The 22,370-nt window shown below is 43.5% G+C and overlaps 1 pseudogene; it reads left to right on the forward strand.

Moving 5' to 3' along the window:
* Positions 1-5,095: 5,095 nt before the first annotated feature.
* Positions 5,096-6,502, forward strand: LOC114226003 (sorting and assembly machinery component 50 homolog pseudogene; annotated as a pseudogene).
* The last annotated feature ends 15,868 nt before the right edge of the window (positions 6,503-22,370 follow it).

Consider the following 22,370-nt stretch of genomic DNA (forward strand, 5'->3'; position numbering starts at 1 on the left):
CCCTGTTGCTCCTAGCATGGTGGTACTTGTTGAAAAGGATCAGGCTTGGCTCAAGAAGTTGGGTATGGAACATTTGTTTACAGTGAAGGATCTGTGTCATGGAAGACTCACCCTCATGCCCACTCGACTTCTCAACAGACCTCTTCCAGAAGGACCAACCCAGTAGGGTAAACAGTAACTCCAACACCCTCAGAGACAATATGTTTTGATGTTTTAAGAAGAGTCATGTCGACCTCACTGATATGAGGAATTCTTAATCTCAGGAAACAAACTGAGTGTTACTGGAATGGTTGGGGGTGGGAGGGATGGGGTGGTTGGGTGATAGACATTGGGGAGGGTATGTGCTACGGTGAGCGCTGTGAATTGTGCAAGACTGTTGAATCACAGATCTGTACTTCTGAAACAAATAACGCAACATATTTTAAGAAAAAAGAAAAAGAAGAAGATAACAGGAGAGGAAGAAAAGGGGAGTAAGTCAGAGGGGGAGACGAACCATGAGAGATGATGGACTCTGAAAAACAAACTGAGGGTTCTGGGGGGGGTAGGGGGATGGGTTAGCCTGGTGATGGGTATTGAGGAGGGCACGTTCTGCATGGAGCACTGGGTGTTATGAACAAACAATGAGTCATGGAACACTGCACCAAAAACTAATGATGTAATATATGGTGATAACATAACAATAAAAAAATTAAAAAAAAAAAAAAGAAGAGTCATGTCAACCAGAACTACCTCTACTTTAACATCTCTTCAGGGCAATCACAAGACAGTCTTGAAAGTTGAGCTCCATGTGTTCAAACTCTGGCATTTGCCCAGGACCCTGCTCATGACAAGGCTTATCATTAACACAGGACAGAAGTCAATTAGGTTCTGCACCCATGCCAGAATTAGACAGAGGGAGCCTACTTTCTACTGAGGATCTTCCTCTGGCCTCTGAAGTCTAGGCCAGATGGTGAGTAACTGGATTCTGGGAAACACCTTAGCCCAGAGCTTTCTGGGGCAGACTATGAAGCCACCAAATTACAGTTACCACAGGACCCAGTGGAAGGGATCACAATGATAACAGAAACTTCCTACTGGTTCTCTACCACCAACAAGGGCAAGACTTTGTTATTGCTGAAGGGACTACCTGTCCTTGTCCATCGTGCCACACTCACTCTGAGAGACGAAGTCTGTCCCAGGAAGAGGTGCCTACCGGCCATATCTCAGGTATCACAGACAGTGGCTCCAGAGTGCCAAGCACAGCTTGAAATGATTTGTGTTGGCCAGAAGTATCTGTTCTACATAGACTTCCAGGGATATCAGCTGTAAGGACAGCTGTGCCATCCCAAGGCTTGCAAGTCAATAACTGCAAATCAGTGACTCTACCCACTGGACAATAGGTCAATACCAAAAGCCTTTGTTCACACCCTGGCACACAGCTCCACTTACCTGGGGACATAGAGTGGGAGAGAATGAGGAGGAGGGAGGTGATATCTATCAAGGAACCTGCAACTAGAGGTCCCATTCTGATAGACTGTTTAACTCCCGATGGCAACTGAAGAAGTCAGTCATTCTCTCTAAGCCTCAGTATATCTATCTGTAAACTAGAATCACCTTTAGGATGTTCAAGGTTCTAGAGAAGGCACTGGGAAGGGGAATATCACATAAGTTTGAGGGAGGGGTGGTTCTTGCCTGTGTTATAGCTTATTCTGCAGTGATGACTCACCACAGTATCCCCAGGACCTAGCAGAGTGAATGGCACATATTAGGCCATCATTACGCATCAAATGAAAAAAAATGAATGGATTGAGGGTTCTGTAGTCATTCAGTCTCTCAAGGGCCATGCAGGAGTTGTTCAAAGTTGGGAGGATAGCTATATTTCTTTTCTGCCTCCCTACTTCCTTCCCCGGTTCTTAGTTTACACACATCTTAGCTTGGGCCAGAGTCTGTGACTCACTCTCTGCCCCTCCAACCCACACAGTAGGCCATGTCATGGGAGTTGTGAGTGGTTGTCTTGGGACAGTGGTAATTCAGAGAAGTTAAATGAAGACTGTTAACATCATCCCTGCCTTGAGATCTGGAGCATTGGATCGGGGTGGAAGAGAAGGATCAAGAAGTTGGAGTCAGAAATCTGGGGCCTACTAGACTCCTCTGAGAGCCCTGTGCCTTGTTCAAGCTCAGGCCTGGATTAGTGTCTTGAGGCCTGTCTCAGGAGATCTGGGAGTAGGAAGGCGAGGTTAGGACAGGGAGATGGAAGAAATCTAAACATGTTTACTGGAGCTAGGTCCTTGAGCTCTCCAGGGCTATGCTTTTCACCACCCTTCCTATGCCATGGACAACCATAACTGACATGGAAGACCCAGAGCCCATTTTTGCAGAACCAAGTAACAGGGCACCTGCTTCTCCCATGGCTTGTGGCTGGGTATAGATGGTCAAAAGACCTTTTTGATGGTTACTCTCCCTGCCTTGCAATTCCTGCCAGAGTTCCAGGTGAGACTGCCAGGGCTCTGATCCAATCACAACCAGAGCTCTTGGGTTGTTACGAAGCCTCCTCTGTGTCACCGATTGGTAGGAAGATAATGATGTCTTCCTCATGGGTTAGCTATTTATCTGCTGTCTGTCATCCTCATTCCTCATCCTCCCATACTCTGCTCAGACGTCTGTTCCAACTATCTTCCTAAGGTTCTGCATATTAGGGGGTACTGCTGGGAGATCAGAAATTACCAGTGGAGGCACCTAGGTGGCTCAGTTGGCTAAGCGTCTGACTTCAGCTCTGGTCATGATCTCAGGGTCCTGGGATCAAGTCCTGCATTGGGCTGCTGCTCAGTGGGGAGCCTGCTTTCCCCTCTCCTGCTCCTCCGCCCCCCTCCCATGCTCTCTTGTTCACTCGTACACTCTCTCTCAAATAAATAAATAAAATCTTGAAAAAAAAAAGAAATTACAAGTGGAAAGAAGTTATTATTCCTCCTTTTGCTTTTTCTTTCTCTTCATTTGCTTCTGGTAGCAACTGTGGAAGTGGCTATATTGCCTTGATGATCCCAGCTTTGGTGGCAGCAGTCCTACCTTGATGGTCCTAGTAGCGACCATGTGCTCCCCTCTCTATGGGGTCAGCACTGCTGGGTGTCCTGCTGTATCTGGTGAGTATCTGCTAAGTGTCCCATCTTCAACCGTAACTGCATGGTGCACAACACACTCACAAACCAGCACAGCAGTATTTTCTGAACTCTGGAAACACCAATCCCTTCCTTTTGTTCTCTAGTCATATTTCCTTCCTATAGTAAATAATTCCTGGGTTACTTCTCCTCCTTTGGCCTGGCTTCATCTCTTCAAGTCCTTTATAACTAGTTCCCTGTATTAAATGACTTCTGTTTGTTTTTCTAGTTGTATCCTGTCTGCTACACAAAAATTAAGGAAGGTGGCTATTCATGGGTAGAAAACAATTTTCTCATTTTCCCCCAAAAGACATAGAAAAAGAATATATAAGAAATGAAATTAACACATTAATACATTATTTTCTATTACGGTTACCTAAGCACTACCTTGTTGATCATAAAATTAGATCATTGTTGTAATATTATTTTTCTTGAGTAAAAACACATGTCCATATATGATATGTCATCTCCATTGGAACTGAATTTATGCATAGGTCAAATTAATTATGAATAATGTTTGACATCTGAATCATTGTACTCTCTGAACCATTAGATACATCTTCTTGCCATAATGTATCAGATTAAATGTGATATTTCCACACACACAAAAATGCTGTGTTCTTCTGTGGAAGTATCCATTGGGGAGGTGTAGCATGGCTCAGATCTAAGGGAAGCTAACTTGCAAACTGAAGGACTCCTCACTCCTGCTACCAAATGTCTGCACAAGTGACATCATCAAGAAACAATTTATCTGAAAAAGTTTTAAGAGAGTTGTGATCTAAATGTTAATCTGCAGAGAAGTAGGTGATGAATGATGATCCAGCCGCGCATCCGTCCAGCACAGACAAAGCTATGGAGTCGTTGAAGGTGATGTTTATCTATAATTATTGACATTGCAAGATGTACACAATATATTGTTGAGTGAAAAATCGGTTATAAAATTTACACAGTATGATTGCATTTTTTTGTTTAAAAAATATTCCTGTGTAACAAAAACACTGGAAAGTACAGCAGAAATAATAGTGATTATCTCCTGTTAGTGGGATGATGTGTGGTTTTTTAATTTTCTCTTTACCAAGTTGTTTTTTTACATTTTCTGCAATGAAGATATATTAATTTTGTTTAAAGGGAAAATTTTCAGTTGGTTAAAAGACAAACAGGTGTGCTCCCTGATTTGTACAGAATGGGAAGCTGGCCAGAGGAGCTGCGTGGGAGTGGTGGGAGAAGCAAGGAGAGCTGGGGAGCGATATCTCCGGGATCCACCCCCTCTAGGTTGTCAGAGGAGTTGCTCCCTTATCACACTATATGATACCATGAAACTATTTTAACAAGGTTCTGGATGACCTCTGAGGCTCTCCCAAATCGGGGTTCCAAATCCAAGCTAATTCAATTCAAAGAAATTGTATTAGTGATCACCCTGTGCCAAGACCTATACCAGGTCCTAAAGAGACAGAGATGAAGTTCCAAGTACTTGTCCCCCAGGTACCTACTGCTTTTTCAAGGGACTGATGCAGGCGCTGGAGCAGAAAGTTTTCTCTTTGAACCCTGCCTCTGCTTCTCACTAGCTGCATGACCTTGGGGAAATTTCTTTTCCTCTTTGCGTTTCAGATTTTTCATCTTTAAAGGGAAGGTAATAATTCTTCCTTCTTTTTATTGTTTAGAGGGTTAAGTGGAATGATAAAAATAATCCAAAAAGGAAAGAAGGAGAAAGAGAGGGAAAGAGAAAGGAAGAAAAAGGGGGGGGGGGAGCAGTCATTTTTTTTCTTGGCCTTTAGGCTTTTTAGGAATGAGAATAGGAGCCAGGGGGCGGGGTATCATGGCTGCTGCCAGTGTGCCGCGTCAGGGGACTTGTGGGTGTTACACTGACTGACAGCTCCGCTACCGCGGACCCGCCCCCTGCCCTCACCAGCCCAGCGGTGGTCAGGCCCGGGTAGCTCTGCGAGGCGGTGGCCGGAGAGGGAGCCATGGGGATAGTGCATGCCCGGAGTTTGGAGCCTCTTCCAGCTAATGGTCCTGATTTTGGAGCATTAGAAGAGGCTGAGTTTGTTGAAATTGAACCTGAAGCCAAACAGGAGATTCTTGAAAACAAAGATGTGGTTGTTCAACATGTTCATTTTGATGGACTTGGAAGAACTAAAGATGATATCATCATATGTGAAACTGGAGATTTTTTTAAGGCGAAAAACTTTATTGAGGTGATGCAGAAATCTCATGAAGCTGGAGAAAAATTGCTTCGCCTAGGAATATTTAGACAAGTGGATGTTCTGATTGATACGTGTCAAGGTGACGATGCACTTCCTAATGGTTTAGATGTTACCTTTGAAGTAACTGAATTAAGGAGATTAACGGGCAGTTATAACACCATGGTTGGGAACAACGAAGGCAGTATGGTGCTTGGCCTCAAACTCCCTAATCTTCTAGGCCGTGCAGAAAAGGTGACTTTTCAGTTTTCCTGTGGAACCAAAGAGACTTCGTATGGCCTGTCCTTCTTCAAACTACGACCCGGAAACTTCGAGAGAAACTTCTCTGTAAACTTATGTAAAGTTACTGGCCAGTTCCCTTGGAGCTCACTTTGGGAGACAGACAGAGGACTGTCTGCCAAGTACAGCTTTCCCATATGGAAGACCAACCACACTGTCAAGTGGGAGGGTGTGTGGCTGGAGCTGGGCTGCCTTTCCAGGATGGCGTCCTTCGGGGTCCAGAAGGAAAGTGGGCACTCGCTGAAATCACCTCTTTCGCATGCAATGGTCATCGACTCACGGAACTCCTCCATCTTGCCCAGAAGAGGTGCTCTGCTGAAAGTTAACCAGGAGCTGGCCGGCTACGCCGGAGGGGATGTAAGCTTCATAAAAGAAGATTTCGACCTTCAGTTGAATAAACAACTTTTATTCGATTCCGTTTTCTCAGCGTCTTTCTGGGGTGGGATGCTGGTGCCCATTGGCGATAAACCATCAAGTATTGCAGACCGGTTTTACCTCGGAGGACCAACCAGTGTGCGTGGGTTCAGCATGCACAGCGTTGGGCCGCAGAGTGAAGGTGACTACCTATGTGGAGAGGCGTACTGGGCCGGCGGCCTGCACGTGTACACCCCACTGCCTTTCCGGCCAGGCCAGGGTGGCTTCGGGGAGCTCTTCAGAACACACTTCTTCCTCAACGCGGGGAACCTCTGCAACCTCAACTACAGGGAGGGCCCCAAGGCTCATATCTGGAAGCTGGCCGAGTGCATCCGCTGGTCTTATGGTGCTGGCATCATCCTCAGGCTTGGCAACATCACCCGGCTGGAACTGAATTACTGTGTTCCCATGGGCATGCAGAAAGGTGACAGCACATGTGATGGTGTCCAGTTTGGAGCCAGGATCGGGTTCCTGTAGCTGACACGTGTGCTCGAGAGCCTGCAGGAGGAGCCCTGGGACTCAGGGCCATGCACCTTCTAGCCGAGTAAACACGCTCCGTTCTTTGCAGTCCTCATGGGAAACCACGTCAATAAATTTTAAAGACAAAAACAAAACAGAACAAAAGAATGAGAATAATCAATAGAAATGAAGAAGAAAATACAACAAAAAATCCTTACCCAAGGAGGGGTAAACTTTAAGAGTGAAGCCTTGGATACAACAGTTGGGCTAAAAGTTAATTACATAGAAGTTTCATAATTTTATTTTATTTATTTATTTTTTAACAGATTTTATTTATTTGATAGAGACACAGCAAGAGAGGGAATACAAGCAGACAGTGGGAGAGGGAGAAGCAGGCCTCCTGCCGAGCAGGGAGCCCGATGTGGGGCTCGATCCCAGGACCCTGGGATCATGACCTGAGCCGAAGGCAGAAGCTTAATGACTGAGACACCCAGGCGCCCCTTGAAGTTTCATAATTTTATAGTACCTCCTATTAGCCTTTGCCCTTTGGGAACACATACAGCTTCACACCCAGAATTTCCAGGTAATCTGCCTAGTCACTGAGGGACAAAGGATCTGTTTGGTCCATGTTTCCCAGAGACCCCAGATAAATGGGAAATTGGGGTACCTTGGACAATGGTGGAAGAAGGAAGAGTCAGAGCCTGCTGAGTCTACCTCCTGGATAATAGAGTAGACAACAGTGTGTGGGTGGCAAAGGAAGCTGGGAGGGGTAAGATTACATGGCCATGGTAAATTATTTCTACCTTATAAAAAATTTGTAGTTTCTATATTGAAACAAGTATGAAGAATATATAGAAATATTTTATACAAATAGCTTTTCTGTTTATTTTAGTTTATTATGTCCCAGTGGTTACAACTGGAGGACCTAGTCCTATCCCTACCCTCAACCCCCTTTAACCAAATGCTCTGTAGAAGAGAGAAATGTAATGATCTTGAGACAGTGTCAAACACTGACCAACATCCCAATATGCAACCTGGACACCCTTTTGTTTTTCAGAGTCTTACCTCCCCAACTATGCTGTAAGCACCTTGAAATCAAGAGTCATGTCTTCATCTCTATTTATAGGAATATTTGTAGGAATTCTTAGCATAGTGCTGGTCTCAATAAATCATTACTTGGAAGGCTCACCAGTCTTCATCTCTCACCAAAATTATTCCATTATTTACATTTACATTGTATGATTAACAACCAACCATGGTAAATCAAAATAATCAGCTTTCAATTGGCTAAATAGATTTGTTAGCATAGTAAATAATTATTCACCAGTAAATGGATTAGCCTAATTTAAGTGTAGGTCATAGATAAAACATCATGTTCCCACCATTTTAAGATATTAATTTGAACAGGAGATAAAGTCAGACAAAGGCCATGACTTTAGCACTGGATGAAGACAAGTTAATTTAAAGGAAACCAATCAGTCCAGCACCAGGCCAGCTGCCATGAGAGATAATGAAAGTACCATTGCCCTGTCCTCAAGGAGTTCTGAATCAAATTAAATAGTCAAGACATGCATGGCAATTAGGAAATAATAAAGACACTGTATATCCAAAACAAAAAGACGTAGAATAAATCAGCACTTTCAGATAGAAGGACTCCTTTTAAAAATAACATTCATTTATTAAATCAGAAAAAATATATAACCAAATATTAAAAATCATAGGTAATATGTCCTTCTAAGGTTAGGACTATTGACACTTGGTATATCCCCAGAGTCATTTCTGAACCAATAAAAGGTTTTTTTTTTAAAGATTTATTTGTTTATTTGAGAGAGAAAAAGAGAGAGAAAATGGGGGGAGGGGCAGAAGGCGAGAATCTCAAGCAGACTCCCCACTGAGCATGGAGCCTAATGTGCGCTCAATCTCATGACCCTGAGACCATGACCTGAACCAAAACCAAGATTCGGACACTTAACAGATTGAGCCCCCCAATGCCCCCAAATAAAAGGTATTTTAAAGAAAAGATCACCGTAGAACAAATTTTAAGTTAATTATTTATACTCAATAACATATTATGAACAAAATTGAAGATACTCTTTTTGTTTTTTAGAGAGAGAGATAGAGCATGTGGGCACATGCACGTAAGTGGAGGGGACAAGACAGAGAGAGAGAGGGAGAGAATCTTAAGATCTTGATATCGTGACCTGAGATGAAATCAAGAGTCGGACACCAACCAACATAACCCAGGTGCCCCCCAAAATTGAAAATATTCTTACCAAATTGCAGATTACACAAGGCTAAGGAGGAGAGCCACTGAGGAAAGAATCACAATCTAGAAAGATCTTGCCAGAAGAGAACAAGGGCCAGACTAACAAGATTAAATTTAACAGAAATACCTCTAAAATCCTTACCTTAGCTTGAAAGCGCATGAATCAACAGTGTCACTGACTGTCAGAATGCTGATGTAACCTACGCTGTCTCAAGGAAAGCAAAATGCTCCATAATAAGAAGGGAAAGTCCTTCTCTAGGTTGTGCCGATCTGACCATTACTTTGAGCTTTACACTTAATTTTATGGCAAGGTTGGTCAAGAGGACAAGAAGCAAGATGCAAATTATGTCATGTGAGTCATCATTGCAAGAGCTCGTGGTGCTTAGCTGGAAAAGAGGAGACTTTGCCACTCGGTGTGTGTGTGTGCCTGTGTGTGTAGGTGTGTGTGCATGTGTGTGCATGTGGATGTGGGGAAATTCTTGGCAACACACACACACAAAGAGTTATCCTGAAAAAGAATGATTTGATGTATTTTGTGTAAATTCAGAGGGCAAAAATAGTTGGACAACTCTGAAATCATTCCCACAAGCACCCTAGGAGGAATAATTATATAAACATCTGAGCCCTCAACAATGGAACAGACTGTCTTTGTGGTAGCAAGTTCCCCTTTCTCTGAAACGACTTAAACAGAGGTAGAATAGGGAATGTGGGAGAGAGATTCCTGCCATTGGACTACAAGAATCCTGCGACCCCTTCCAACTCTAAGATTATGAAATAAAGTGAAAGAATATTACTGAACTAAATTAATAATTTTTACTCTTGATTTGTGTATTTGTGTATACGTGTGTGTGGGTATATGGGTGTGTCAAATCAAAATTGTCAAATATTTAGGTCTTGGAAACTTTCTTTTAGAAAGTACATCTTGAGGGGCACCTGGGTGGCTCAGTCGGTTAGGCGTCTCCCTTCGGCTCAGGTCATGATCCTGGGGTCCTGGATAGAGCCCTGCATTGGGCTCCCTGCTCGGCGGGGAGTCTGCTTCTCCCTCTCCTGCTGCCCCTCCTTCCCATTTGTGTGGTCATTCTCTCTCTCTCTCTCTCTCCATGTCAAATAAATAAATAAAATCTTTTAAAAAAAATACACCTTGAGCTTAAACCTTAAAAAAGAGTACCCGCTTACTTCTCCATGAGGTAGTAGGGCAAGACAGACCTCGTCTGAGTTCCAAATGTGCCTCATACTAGCAGTATGACCTTGAGAAATATGGGTAAACTCTTGGGAGTCTTATTATCCCCATTTCCCATTTTATAAATGAAGAAATAACCTACAGTCAAAGGAGCATTGTGAGGATAATGCTATCACATTGCCTGACACACATTAAATAGTTAATACACAGAAGTTGTTTTTGGTATTATACTGGTCTTTCCCATCCCTTTCTTGGCAGCCCTCCCTTTCTCTTCTTTCTCTCCTGTTTCTCTTCTTCCTCCCTGACTTTATCTTTCAAGGCACCATCAGTTTATCTCTATGTCAGTATACACCTGTCTCATCTCTCCTGTGATTCTGAGTGGTGTTTAAGGAAGATTGGACAGGCAAGGGTGTGCAAGGTATGGAATGTAAGCAGAATGGTACGAGAACGCAAAGTCAAAGGAGAGCGTGCCAGAGAAGCATGGGAGACCAGCTCTTTCCCTTCCTTATTTCCTCCCTCTGCCCTCCTCCCCTCCCCCCACCAAAAAAGAATAGAAACAGGAAGGAAGACCAATGGAGGAAAAAATACGTCAAAAGGATAGGAGTGTGAACATCAGAAAAGGCAGGATCTCACCCAGGAGAGGCTCAGGAGGAAGGAAGAAGCAAGAGACACACCATTGGGCCCTGAGTGAGTGGAATGTAAAAGACAGATGATTTTAGAAAAGATAACTAACGAGTCTCTGATAACTCTAATTTTCTGGGCCTTGGTGAGCTTTGCTTAAGATTCGACTAAATGGAAATATAAGTAGCTGAGAAAGAAGCCAGTGGATAGGAACGGACATAATGGACTATATTGACTCTCAGAGATATAAGGGACCTTCTTAAAAGCATAATATTTTACATGATCATTTGTCAGGCTTCCTCTGGGTGAGTGAGCTCCTTGGGGGAAGGTAAAGGGGTTGGCTAACCTTAGTGTTTTCTTTAAAGTGCACCCTGCATTGTGCTAGAAATCTCGCAGCTTTACTGAGCAGACAGGGAGGAGGAAAGGACATAGGTACCCACCGCCATCTTCCTTTCTTCCAGGGGCCTCAGCAGATGAGCGCCCAACTAAGATCTGACACTTGCTTTCCTCTTCCCTCCACTTGCCTCTCTAACCCATGGTCTTCTCTGGCAGGGCCCTTGTTTGAAAGAATTAAACCGCTCTTAACCTTCCTAACCTTCCTGCTCTCACAGGGTAGAACTGATCTACAAGCCATCCGGACATTTACCCAGTGGATCTACCAAGTTCCTTTAAATCCCTCCCTCCACCCCAATTGCCTACCCTCAGCTCTTGCCTCTTCCTCCTCTGCACTCAGTGGTGGGAAATCTCCTTACATCCCAGCCTGTGATGATCTTCCCCTCCCATTATCCTCTTTGCCAGTAGCCCTTTTGTGGATCTGGACCTTGTTAAAAGACCCGGATGCAAAAGACCAAACTCAGAAGTTCCAGGAATAGAGCCTGGGAATCTATACTTGCACAAATCCACAGGTGACACACATTATTTGAGAACGCTTGGATTCTTTGTGATTGTTTAGGACTTCACTCTACATCCCCCTATATTCTGTATTAATTTTTAATGAGCTAGATCAAGCATCCAAAGTAAGCTGTGATCATACTTCTATCCTGAGTCCATCATTTATTTTTCTTGATATTTCCCTTCCCTGGCACAGGAAGAAGTGCTCAGAAAATGTCTGCAGATGATGCTGGGATCATTTGGGTTTTGTCAAGTTTACAGAATGACAGGTTGAGGTCATGCTGGTTTTCCATGACTCCGTCTTAGCAAAGTCACAAAGCCTACCAATCTGTAAGTACTCAGCCCTTGAAGATTTCCCCCAGGGACTGGAATTTTGAGAATTTCCCGGTCAGCTCTTCCTCTCTAGGCTGTCCACATGCCCCGCCCACATCCAATCAATGCTAGTGCTCTCTCATCACCAAGTCAACTTTACTCCTGATCCTTTTTTTTTTTAATTTTATTATGTTATGTTAATCACCATACACTACATCATTAGTTTTTGATGTAGTGTTCCATGTTTCATTGTTTGCGTATAACACCCAGTGCTCCATGCAATGCATGCCCTCCTTAATACCCATCACCAGGCTAACCCATCCCCGCACACCCCTCCCCTCTAGAACCCTCAGTTTGTTTCTCAGAGTCCATAGTCTCTCATGGTTTGTCTCCCCCTCCGATTCCCCCCTTTCGTTTTTGCCTTCCTACTACCTTCTTCTTTTTTTTTTAACATATAATGTATTATTTGTTTCAGAGGTACAAGTCTGTGATTCATCAGTCTTGCACAATTCACAGCGCTTACCATAGCACATACCCTCCCCAGTGTCTATCACCCAGCCACCCCATCCCTCCCTGATCCTTCTGTTACCACTTCAGTGAGACAGTTTCTGCTCAGAATGACCGTATGACAAACGTTCTCGCTAAAGTCCTCCAATTCTCTTCTGATACTTCATCTCCTAAGGGAAGAGAAACCTAGAGCAGAGGAAAAAGACAACACGACCATTGGATTTACGTAAAAGATGCAGCAACATAAAAGAAGCTGCCTTTGGTTAGAAACACAGAGCTATATTCAGTGACACGACTGAGCAGTTGATCATGTAAACCCATGAGAAAGCAGACACAGTGTGTTGGAAAATAATTAATCCTGAGGTCATCTTCATATACATCTTCATTTGGTGAACAGGAGCTAAATGACTTCAAGGTAATTCAGCGTATGTAATAGTAGTCTCAAAGTCTGAGCTGACAATCTTAAACAAGTTTTTTAGTGAGGACATCAGATGATTGATTGTGTAGAAAGTTGTGGGGTTTTTTTTTTCTGGCTCAAAGAAAGCATTGAACTGTGACTCACACTTTCACTCAGACTGTGGCCCCCCCGTAAATAAGAACAATTCCATACAAGTCTATCTGCACCCAAAAGAGGGCAAAGCTACAAAAATGTCAAGAGTTGTTTTTTTTTTCTTTTCCTTCCCTGACATATAGTTATCATTTTCAGTAGGCAGAAGGGCTGGTGGCTATTTGTTATTCAAATAATTTCAATAGACAATATTCAATATTCCCACCAGTTGGAGAGCTCATTGCCAGGATTCAGGTGAACTGTCCACGAAAATGTACTAGTTCCAAATCCTACCTCTTCTGAGATGCAACTCAAGCTTGCTCCCCACACTTCAAGACTGAGTCCAGGGCCAATCCTGACAAACATGAACACATCCCCCCTCTTTATTCATTTGCGGGCCTGCCCATCTTCCTGCTTTCGATTTCTCATTTCCACCTCCAGTTCTGCAGATGTTCTTTCCCCACCTCTGTACCCAACCTAAATTCAACCTATCATTCAAGGCTTTGTTCAGGTACTATCTCTTCTGCAGAGCTTTCTCCAGCAGCTTCCCCTCAAACCGATCATTCCATTCTTTCTTAGGCCACAGCACTGAGTCCGTGACATAGGTTAGCGCTCTGTCTTTCATTTCTAGGTGTTTGGGGATTGTCTCTTCAGGTGGACTACAAATGCGTCTTACATCAAAGAGATACTCCTTCCCCACCTAGTAGTTGTGGGACCTTGAGCAAACCATGCCTCAGTTTTCCCTCTATAAAATGGGGATCATACAATACTTAGAATCAGAGTGAAAATTGATTAAAGCAACTGTTTATTAAATGTTAGATATTACTGTTACATGGTGCCGAATGCAGAAATGCCTGCTTCACTGCAGGATAACATGACTTCTCAGTCCACAAATGAGCTCAGAACTGTGAGCATTCTGATCTAATTTGTGAGCTCTCTGTAACCTTCTCAAATCTCATAGTGAAAGAAAATCTTTGCACACACACACATTTATAAATAATATACATATTGATATACATCTTCATACTTTCTAAAATTAAATATTTAAAATGAAATTTAAGTTGTCAAAATGGCTGCTCAGCTCCTGAGGAATGTGGGCACATCACCTTGGTAATTCCCTCCCCCTACTGAAGGTGCCACCTGTGAAGCTCCTGGGGTCATAATCCTGGGATTTTATTCCCCTGCTTACCCATCACATGGAGATTGGAAACACAAATCTTAAGTTGTTCAGATCTAGCTTTATTTATCAGCAGCCTAGGAGGTACGTATTGAGGAGTAGAAGTCTTTGTCCAAAACATCGTTGCTCCTGGAGGGTCCTGCCCTGGGGTAAAGCTACAGGTCTCTTTATCAGAAAGGAACAACCCACAGTGTTGTTAGGAACTGACTTGTATCACCCCAAAATTCATATGTGGAAGTCTTAACCCTCGATGTGACTGCATTTGGAAACAGGGCCCCTAGGGAAGTAATTAAGTTTAAGTGAAGTCATAAGGGTGGGGCCCTCATCCAATCTGGCTGGTGTCCTTATAAGAAGAGACAGATCTCAGGGATGCCTGTGCACAGAGAAAATTTAGCCATGTTGAGGACACTGCCAGAAAGCAGGCTTCTGAAAACCAAGGAGAAAGGCCTCTGGAGAAACGTACCCTGCCAGCATCTTGATCTTGGACCTCCAGCCTCCAGAACTATGAGAAAACAAATCTGTTGTTGAAGCCACCTCATCTGTGTTATTTTGTTACAACAACCTAACTGCCTAACACACGTGCAAATGCCACAAGATATAAATTCTCTATATTAATGATAATATCTTAGATAGACCAATGCATGAAGACCCTGATAATCACAAAGGAAAGCAGAAGACAGTGCTGGAACTCAAAACGCACCAGTTTAGCTGGGAGAAGGGGGCTACTGAGAGCAGATAGGGAAGAACATTTCAGCATACCGAGTGCTGCCAAGGGAAGGCCAATGGAAAGAACATGCTGGAGTGGGGCAGCCCCGGGTATCTTCTGCTTAGAGGTACCGTGAGCCTCCTGCGATGACAGGGTCAGAGGTGGTCGGTTCCAGATTCCCACTTCGCTTCCTGCTTGCCCTGGCTGTGGCCAGGCAGTACCAAGGGCCCAGAACCCCACTGCACTACTCTCCCTGCTCCCCTCCCTCACTGTGACTCTTGCCTCCCAAAACTCTCATTATCAAAGCCCGATTTCCAGAAACTGGTCCTGGTCTGAATCATGAGCCACACTTAAGCTGCACATTTGAAGTAATTAACTATGGTGACCAGAAGTGTTGTGCTGGAATATCTATTCAGTGGGCTGTCTCAGAACACTCTGAGCCATGTTCTCTGTGATCTCTTGCCATTTTTAAGAAAAATACAGCCAGCAGTCTTCCTGGGGATGATGGGGTCAGGGCTTGAAGGTGTCAGGAATTACAGAGCATGAGCCTCAGATAATTTTTTTAACTGTTTCCATTTCACTTCTGCATTTTAAGCACCTCGAAAGAGCACCCCGGTACTTCTGCCATAGAATCATTCTTGTCGGGGAGTCTAGAGACCTGAGTTTGAGACATTTCTATGCAAATAACTTCTAAGTCCATTTTTTTCACACTATAGGTGACGAATCTTGCAAATCTATGTTTCTTTGGGCATAAACTATGAGCACTTTACGTGGTGAGGTGTCCAGAGAGCCCCCAGACGATAGTCTGGAAATCTGTATTGTCATTCCTGCTTTCCCTAACCAGCCCTGTGGCCTTTGGCATCCATGCCCCTTTCCTGTCTAGGTCTCAACTTCCTTGTCTGTAAAGAACAGGGATAAACTTTACCGTCCATAAAATCCCTTCCAGTTGCAGAATTTTAAGACACTATGGAAAAAAAAAATGTCCAGGGCAAAAACAGATTGTGTGTGTATGTGTGTGTCTGGGCACACATCCCCCTCGCTCTGCGACTGGTGAATGGGCAATGCAGGGTGTTCACTAAAACAGTACGAGCATTCTTGCTTAACTTGTTTGGCTACGGGCAGCGCTCACTGCTATGGCACCTCTACCCACATGCTAACTAATGCCAACCAACCAAATGTGTAACGTTAGGTTAACAGTGAAAATATACATGCGGCGTGGAGAAAAGCCCACTCAGAGAGGCTCCTTGAAGGAGGTGGGCTCTGAGCTGTGTATGCCAGAAAAAAGAAGAGAAATCCACCCCTTTCGCCCCTCCGGCTGCACTGAAATACCAGGGCACCGCATGGTCATCCTGAAAATTCCAAGCCACACAACGGGCTGCATTCACTGCCTCGTGGCCATCACCCTCCCGCGTGTTTTGGCGCAAAGATACAATGCACACGCCAGTCTCGAATTAGAGTCAACCTGACACGGTATCCGCTGCAGATTAAATAAAAATTTACCAGGTAAAAGCCAAATGTGATAAACTTTGCAACAAATAAGAGGATTTGGAAAAGTGTATTAAAATGGTGGGGGTGGGTGGGAAGGCTTAGCCAAAACAAGGCAGCCATTGAAATTTAGGAAGTGGCTCCTTTAATTAAGGACCGTCTTCTTGAATTACATTCATTTCTCTTACCCCTTTCAGGGCAGTCCAGGGTGAATAATATGTTTGTTTCTGGCTAAAGAAGTGCCAAGTTTAAAGGTAGTTTTTGGTTAATAAAACTGGTCCCAACTATCAGCCAGAAATCTGTCTACTTTTATAGACCGAGAGAAACTGGTTTAACCCTGATCTTCAAGAATAAAAGTATATACTAATCCATAGCACCTCTCATTTTAAAGCAAGTTCAGGGCCAGTGAGAAATAAGAGTAAATGATATTTAGATCTACTTGTCTGTTCCTTGCGCCTTCTCCCACCTGTCCCAGTGTAGCACTAAGACGTGCCTCTGACTGCTAGGTGGTGTAGCCAACGTACCTTGGCCAGCAAAGCATTTTTGAAATTGTTTTTCCTTCTGACACAAGAACTAGCAAGGGCTTCTCCTCGTGTGTCAAAAAAACAAAATTCTCACTCTTGATACTGATATTCAGAACCTGCCCCTCAGCTCAGCCCATTACTCTCAACATGGGTCACAGACACCAACCAGACCAGCCTCTTCAGTACCACCCACATCCACAGACTCTCCTACTCCTGTGCCCTTGCTCATGCTGGTTTCCATTTTATTTGCCCAGTTCACTGCACCCATCTCTATTCTTGCCAGAAAGCCAGGCATGTAGAAGGAAAACAGTAAGTATATACTGAAAAAAAAAAAAAAAGAAAGAATGAAAAAGGAATGGACATTGTTTGAAACCCATTCCATTGCTCCCACAGGGCTAGAATTCTAGTGATTCCTCTAAGGTCACATTGAGTACAGGTTGCCCCATGAACTCTTCAGCTCTTCACCCTCCATGAACTTCTACTTTCCCCTAAAGTTATGAGGGGCCTGATTCGCCCTTTGAGGACCAAGTTGTTTTTTTCAGTGCCTAACCTAGACTTAAACACTCAACACGTAATTCCCCCAATTGTCCATAGGAACAAAGATACTGAAGTTGGGATTTAGAAGACCTGCGTGCTATATTTAGCTTTCAGTGTGATCTAATTTGATTTAATTATGTGGTCTTCCCTCTTTCTTCCTGACTCGTGCAATGTGGCCCTCATCTGACCTCCCTCTACCATCTCTAAAGTCTGGAGTTGCATTCAGAGGGTAGGGGGTACAGCCAAACTGTCTTGATTCATATCCCAGCTATGAAATTTCTTAGCTGTGTGACCCTGGGCAAGTTACTTAACCCTTCTGAATTCTTAGTTCCCTCATCACAGACTCATTGTGAAGGTTAAATAAATACATGTAAACTGCTTTGAATATTGCCAGGTACCTAAAATGTCCAAACACTCACTAACATTATGCTCTAGCTACACTGGCCTTCTATTACTCACAACACGCTATCCTCCTTTCTACCTCAGAACTTTCAAACATGTGACTCCTCTCTCCCTGGGATGTTCCTTGCTCATACTTTTCCTCCAGGCCTCAAGCGAGATGGCCTTTTGTCAGGGAGGCCATTCATGACCGTGGAATTCTAGGTTAAGTCTCTCCTGATGCATTCCCATAGTTCCCTGCATATCAGCATGACACTAATCACATGTGCAATTTCTCGTTCAATGATCATCTTTCAGGTTAGACTCTTCACTCCAAAGGTAAGAAGGGGATGTATTTGTCTTATTCATCCTTGGACACCAAACACCCAGCACAGGTAACAATTCAACATTTATTGGGTAAATGAATCAGTGAACTGTAAAGAGAATTCGAGAAGTTTCATGGAGGTGACAGTCCCTTACTTTGGGACAAGGTTACATCCAATAATGAAATTGTAAGATGCAAAATAGATTAGGTTAGCCACCTAGAGACCAGACAGTGTATACTCGAGTAGTTAGGCAGATGGAGAGACACACAAGTCCAGGTTAAGTGCTCCAGGATGGATAGGACATGAGCATTAGTTCTGCAAAACAGGGGAGCAGAAAGCTCAGTGGTGCACTGGATGACAAATATTTTTGCCACCTGTAATAAATGACCATGAGACATATCCTAAACCTTTCCTCTCCAAAGGGAGCAGCACATGATTCCAATCACCTGGATAATTTTAGTAATGCCTTCTTTCGATACATTCCTGAAGAACAATGGTTCTCTCGGGCATTGTTGCTTTTCTTCACTTCTTTAGCAACACACGCCAAAAAGAAGTGGTGATGAAAATACAGATTTTAAGCTAGCACATGGCCCCTCCCTCCTGAATCTACCTTTAGAGTAGAAAATAGCTCAGCATTAAATATTAAATAAGTGAAGTTGCTCGGTGCCACGATAACCCGCAGCACAGTTTCTAAAGCACACTCACACATTTCTAAGTCTCCTAATTAATCAGAGGAAGTTAGAACCTCATTGCATTGTAGACAGCTCTAACAAGCTTGTTTTAAAGGGGTTAAAGAAATGTGTTGATTGGAGCAAGTCGGGAGTTCTAACAATAAAGACACTGCATCCAAGGCGCAGAGTCTGCGGCAGAAGCAGAAAGAAGTGAGGCAAGTGAACTTGGCTGACTGGCAGACTGGTGCCTTCCTCCGGAATTACCACCTCAAAACGTCCCTCATCAAACTGCCTGTACATTCTCTCATTTGGGCCGAACAGGCAGGTCCCTACTCTTGTGTTTCGGCTTTTGTTCCTCGAACTCGGCAGCATGGCACAGGTGCTGAGGCATGCAGGGCAGTGGAGATGGGGAGTGCAGGGAGGAGGGTGCAGAGTCCTGGCGCAGCCTTGCCGCGCACGCAGAGAGGAGAGAAACCGTCCCCTCGTTTCTGCACAGTGGGAAAGAAGGGTGAAGGGTCTGCAGATTAATTCATCGTGACAACCTTTGTGAAGAACCTCGGCGTTTGATCTTGAAAAGACTTCATAATTCTTTTGATGGCTTTGAGAAGAGACTGGGTAAAAAGTTAACTTCCTTTTTGATTCTCTTATCAAGAGTAAATGAAGTTCAACTTCGCACATTTTCTAGCGAGCGAGCCGCCCCCCTCCACCTTCTTGGGACCCAGAGATCGAGTTCGTGATTGAGAGAATTCAATAAATGTGGGGAAATGTGACCCGTTGGGGAACAAAGATCCCAATGTGTTCCTCTCCAAAGGGAACATGACTCTTCCCCTGAAACTGTCATAAGCCTGGGCCAGAGAAACATTCCTACCTCCGCAGGCAGGCGCTGAGCGATCAGGTGCACCGGTCCTGACCCCAGGGCTGCAGTGCACTTCCTTTTCAATGAAACTGACCTGGGCAGGAAGACAGAAGATCCAGGACCTGGTGAATGGACAGAGTGAGGTTAGCTGGGTTTGCAAACAGGGTTCCTCCACTGTGCCTCCAAGTGACCTTGTCTCAGTGATGTCCTCTGCCCAGGCCTCGGGTTCCCATCTGTGCCATGGGATAACAATTTCATCCTTCTCTAACTCACCAGGTCAGCATCAAAATGTTGACATTTCACCTGCCATCCTGCTACACAGCTGTATAGAGGGGTCTGGCCTCCAGTCCCCGCTGGTCTCATATCAGATGGGCTGATATTTCCACTTGGTGCTTGCCTTAAAAAAGGATGGGTTAGCCTGGTGATGGGTATTAAAGAGGGCACATATTGAATGGAGCACTGGGTGTTATATGCAAACAATGAATCATGGAACACTACATCAAAAACTAATGATGATTGACATAACATAATGAAATAAAAAAAGGAAGTACACTTTTGATTCAAATAACTAATGGCTTGTACCAAGAAGAATAAATATTCCTAATAAAAGCTGTGTGAGTCTTTTCAATTTTATCCTTTGTGCCTCAATTAGCTACTCAAAATTAATTATTTACATTTTGAAAACCTAAGCAACAATTTTGGAGCTTTCCCACTAATTTTTTTAAAGACATTATTTATTTGTGCAAGAGAGCACGAGCAGGGGGAGAGGCAGGGAGAGAAGGAGAGAATCTCAAGCAGACTTCCGCTGAACACAGAGCCTATGTTAGGGCTCGATCTCACAACCCTGAGATCATGACTTAAGCCAAAATCAAGAGTCAGATGCTTAACAGACTGAGCCACCCAGGTGCCCTTCCACTAATTTTTAATGTAGTATTGTATAGCCAGGCTTAACTTTACACATCTACTTTGGTTAGATTTATCATCTGTTATTTATCAGCATTCTTACTTGATAATCCATAGCCTTCCCCAAGACATTTGCACACCCCAGAGGCTTCTACAGGGTGGCATGTCCCTCCCATTCTTTTTCAGTTGGGGATCTTCACCTGTTAACCAAATAGTCTCTTATTAGCTCTCGTCCTCCGAGAGAAAGAAAGACTTGCATTCACATTTTTAACTTTCTGGCTCTCATCTCTGGCCTCCTCATATATTATATTCAATTCAATCAACAGTTATCAAGTTCCCAATATGTGCCAGGAGGCTTACCGGCACCGCCTGCCTTCCAGATGTAGATAGTCTTGTGGAGGCAGATTTCTATCTCAGAACTTTTGTCTGCCGGAAGCGGCTTTCAGAGATCATTCACCATAAATCCCTTTATTTTATGCATGCTACTGTGAAGATGCAGCAAGGTAAGGCGATTTACCCAAGTTCTACCTTCCCCATGACTGATTAAGGACTGGAGTTTGGGCCCCATGGTTCCGAGTCTAGGGTTTGTCCCACCATATGCTAGTGGGGGAATGAAAACAAACACAAAACAAAAAAAACAAAGTTTCTCCACTGTTGCTTTATCCAGTGAACAGAGAAACGCGAGAGCAATCTCCGTTCTATGGATCTGAGAATTAGGGTAGATAACTAAGAAGTAACTTAGAAATACATAAACATTTTAAATCCAACATTTCATCATCTACAAATTTATATTGGACATTTAAGAAATTTGAGATGATTTGACCAGGGCCAATATTTAATCAATCCTGCTATTTCCTGTCTCCTAACTCTCTTCATGTGTTCTTAAAGTTGAATGTAACTCTAACTCTGATCCAATCAGACCCATTTTTTTTCTTTAATGGTTTGAAAATATGTTTTTAGGTTGCAAAGATTATGAGTTACCTTTTAATTTTACTTACTGTTTTATTGAGGTACAACTGATACACAAGAATTGCCCAGATATCATGTATGCAATTTGATGAGTTTGGTCTTATGCATACACCCTTGAAACCAATACCATGGCCACCATCTCCAAAAGTTTCCTTGTGTCCCTTTGGTTTTTTGTTTTGTGTATGTGTGGCGGGAACATTTAATATGAGATCTACCCTCTTAACACATTTTTAAGTGTACAATACAGTAATGCCAACTATAGATACTGTGTGTTGCACAGCACATCTCTAAGCATATTCATCTTGTATAACTGAAACTTTATACCAATTGAATAATAATTCCCCATTTCCCTCATCCTCTGGCCCCTAGTAACCACTGTTCTATTCTCTGCTTCTGCGGGCTTGACTGTTTTAGGTACCACGTAGAGATGATATCACACATTATTTGTCCTTCTGTTACTGGCTTATTTTACTTAGCATAATGTCCTCCGGGTTCATCCATATGGTTGTAAATGGCAGGATTTCCTCTTTTTTAAAAGGCTGAATAACATTCTATTGTGTGACTATACCATGTTTTGTTTAACCATTCATCTGTCGATGAACATTTAGAGTGTTTCCATATCTTGGCTATTGTCATAATGCTGCAATGTATGTGGGAATGTAGATATCTCTTCGAGATACTGATTTCCTTTCCTTTAGATATACACCCAGAAGTGGGATTGCTGGATCAAATGGTGGTTCTATTTTTATTGTGGGGACGGGAACCTCCATACGTTCTCCATGGCAGCTACATGATTTTACATCCCCACCAACTGTATAGACAGGTTCTAATTCCTCCACATCCTCACCAACACTTTTTACCTTTTCTTTTTTGACTGCATTATCACCTGTCTGTACTTTCCTCTTCCCTGTGTGCTATTTCCAGAGTGTTCTTGAGGGAAGCCTTGCTAACCAGTGATCCCCACCACATATTAAGCACACTGAAGTTGTCTCCTACCCTATCCATCACTTTCCTTTGGGAAAGTAGGGCC

Source organism: Eumetopias jubatus, unplaced genomic scaffold, assembly GCF_037043125.1.
Source record: "Eumetopias jubatus isolate StellerSeaLion01/CBP00866 unplaced genomic scaffold, mEumJub1_p1.0 scaffold_13, whole genome shotgun sequence".
Lineage (NCBI taxonomy): Eukaryota > Metazoa > Chordata > Mammalia > Carnivora > Otariidae > Eumetopias > Eumetopias jubatus.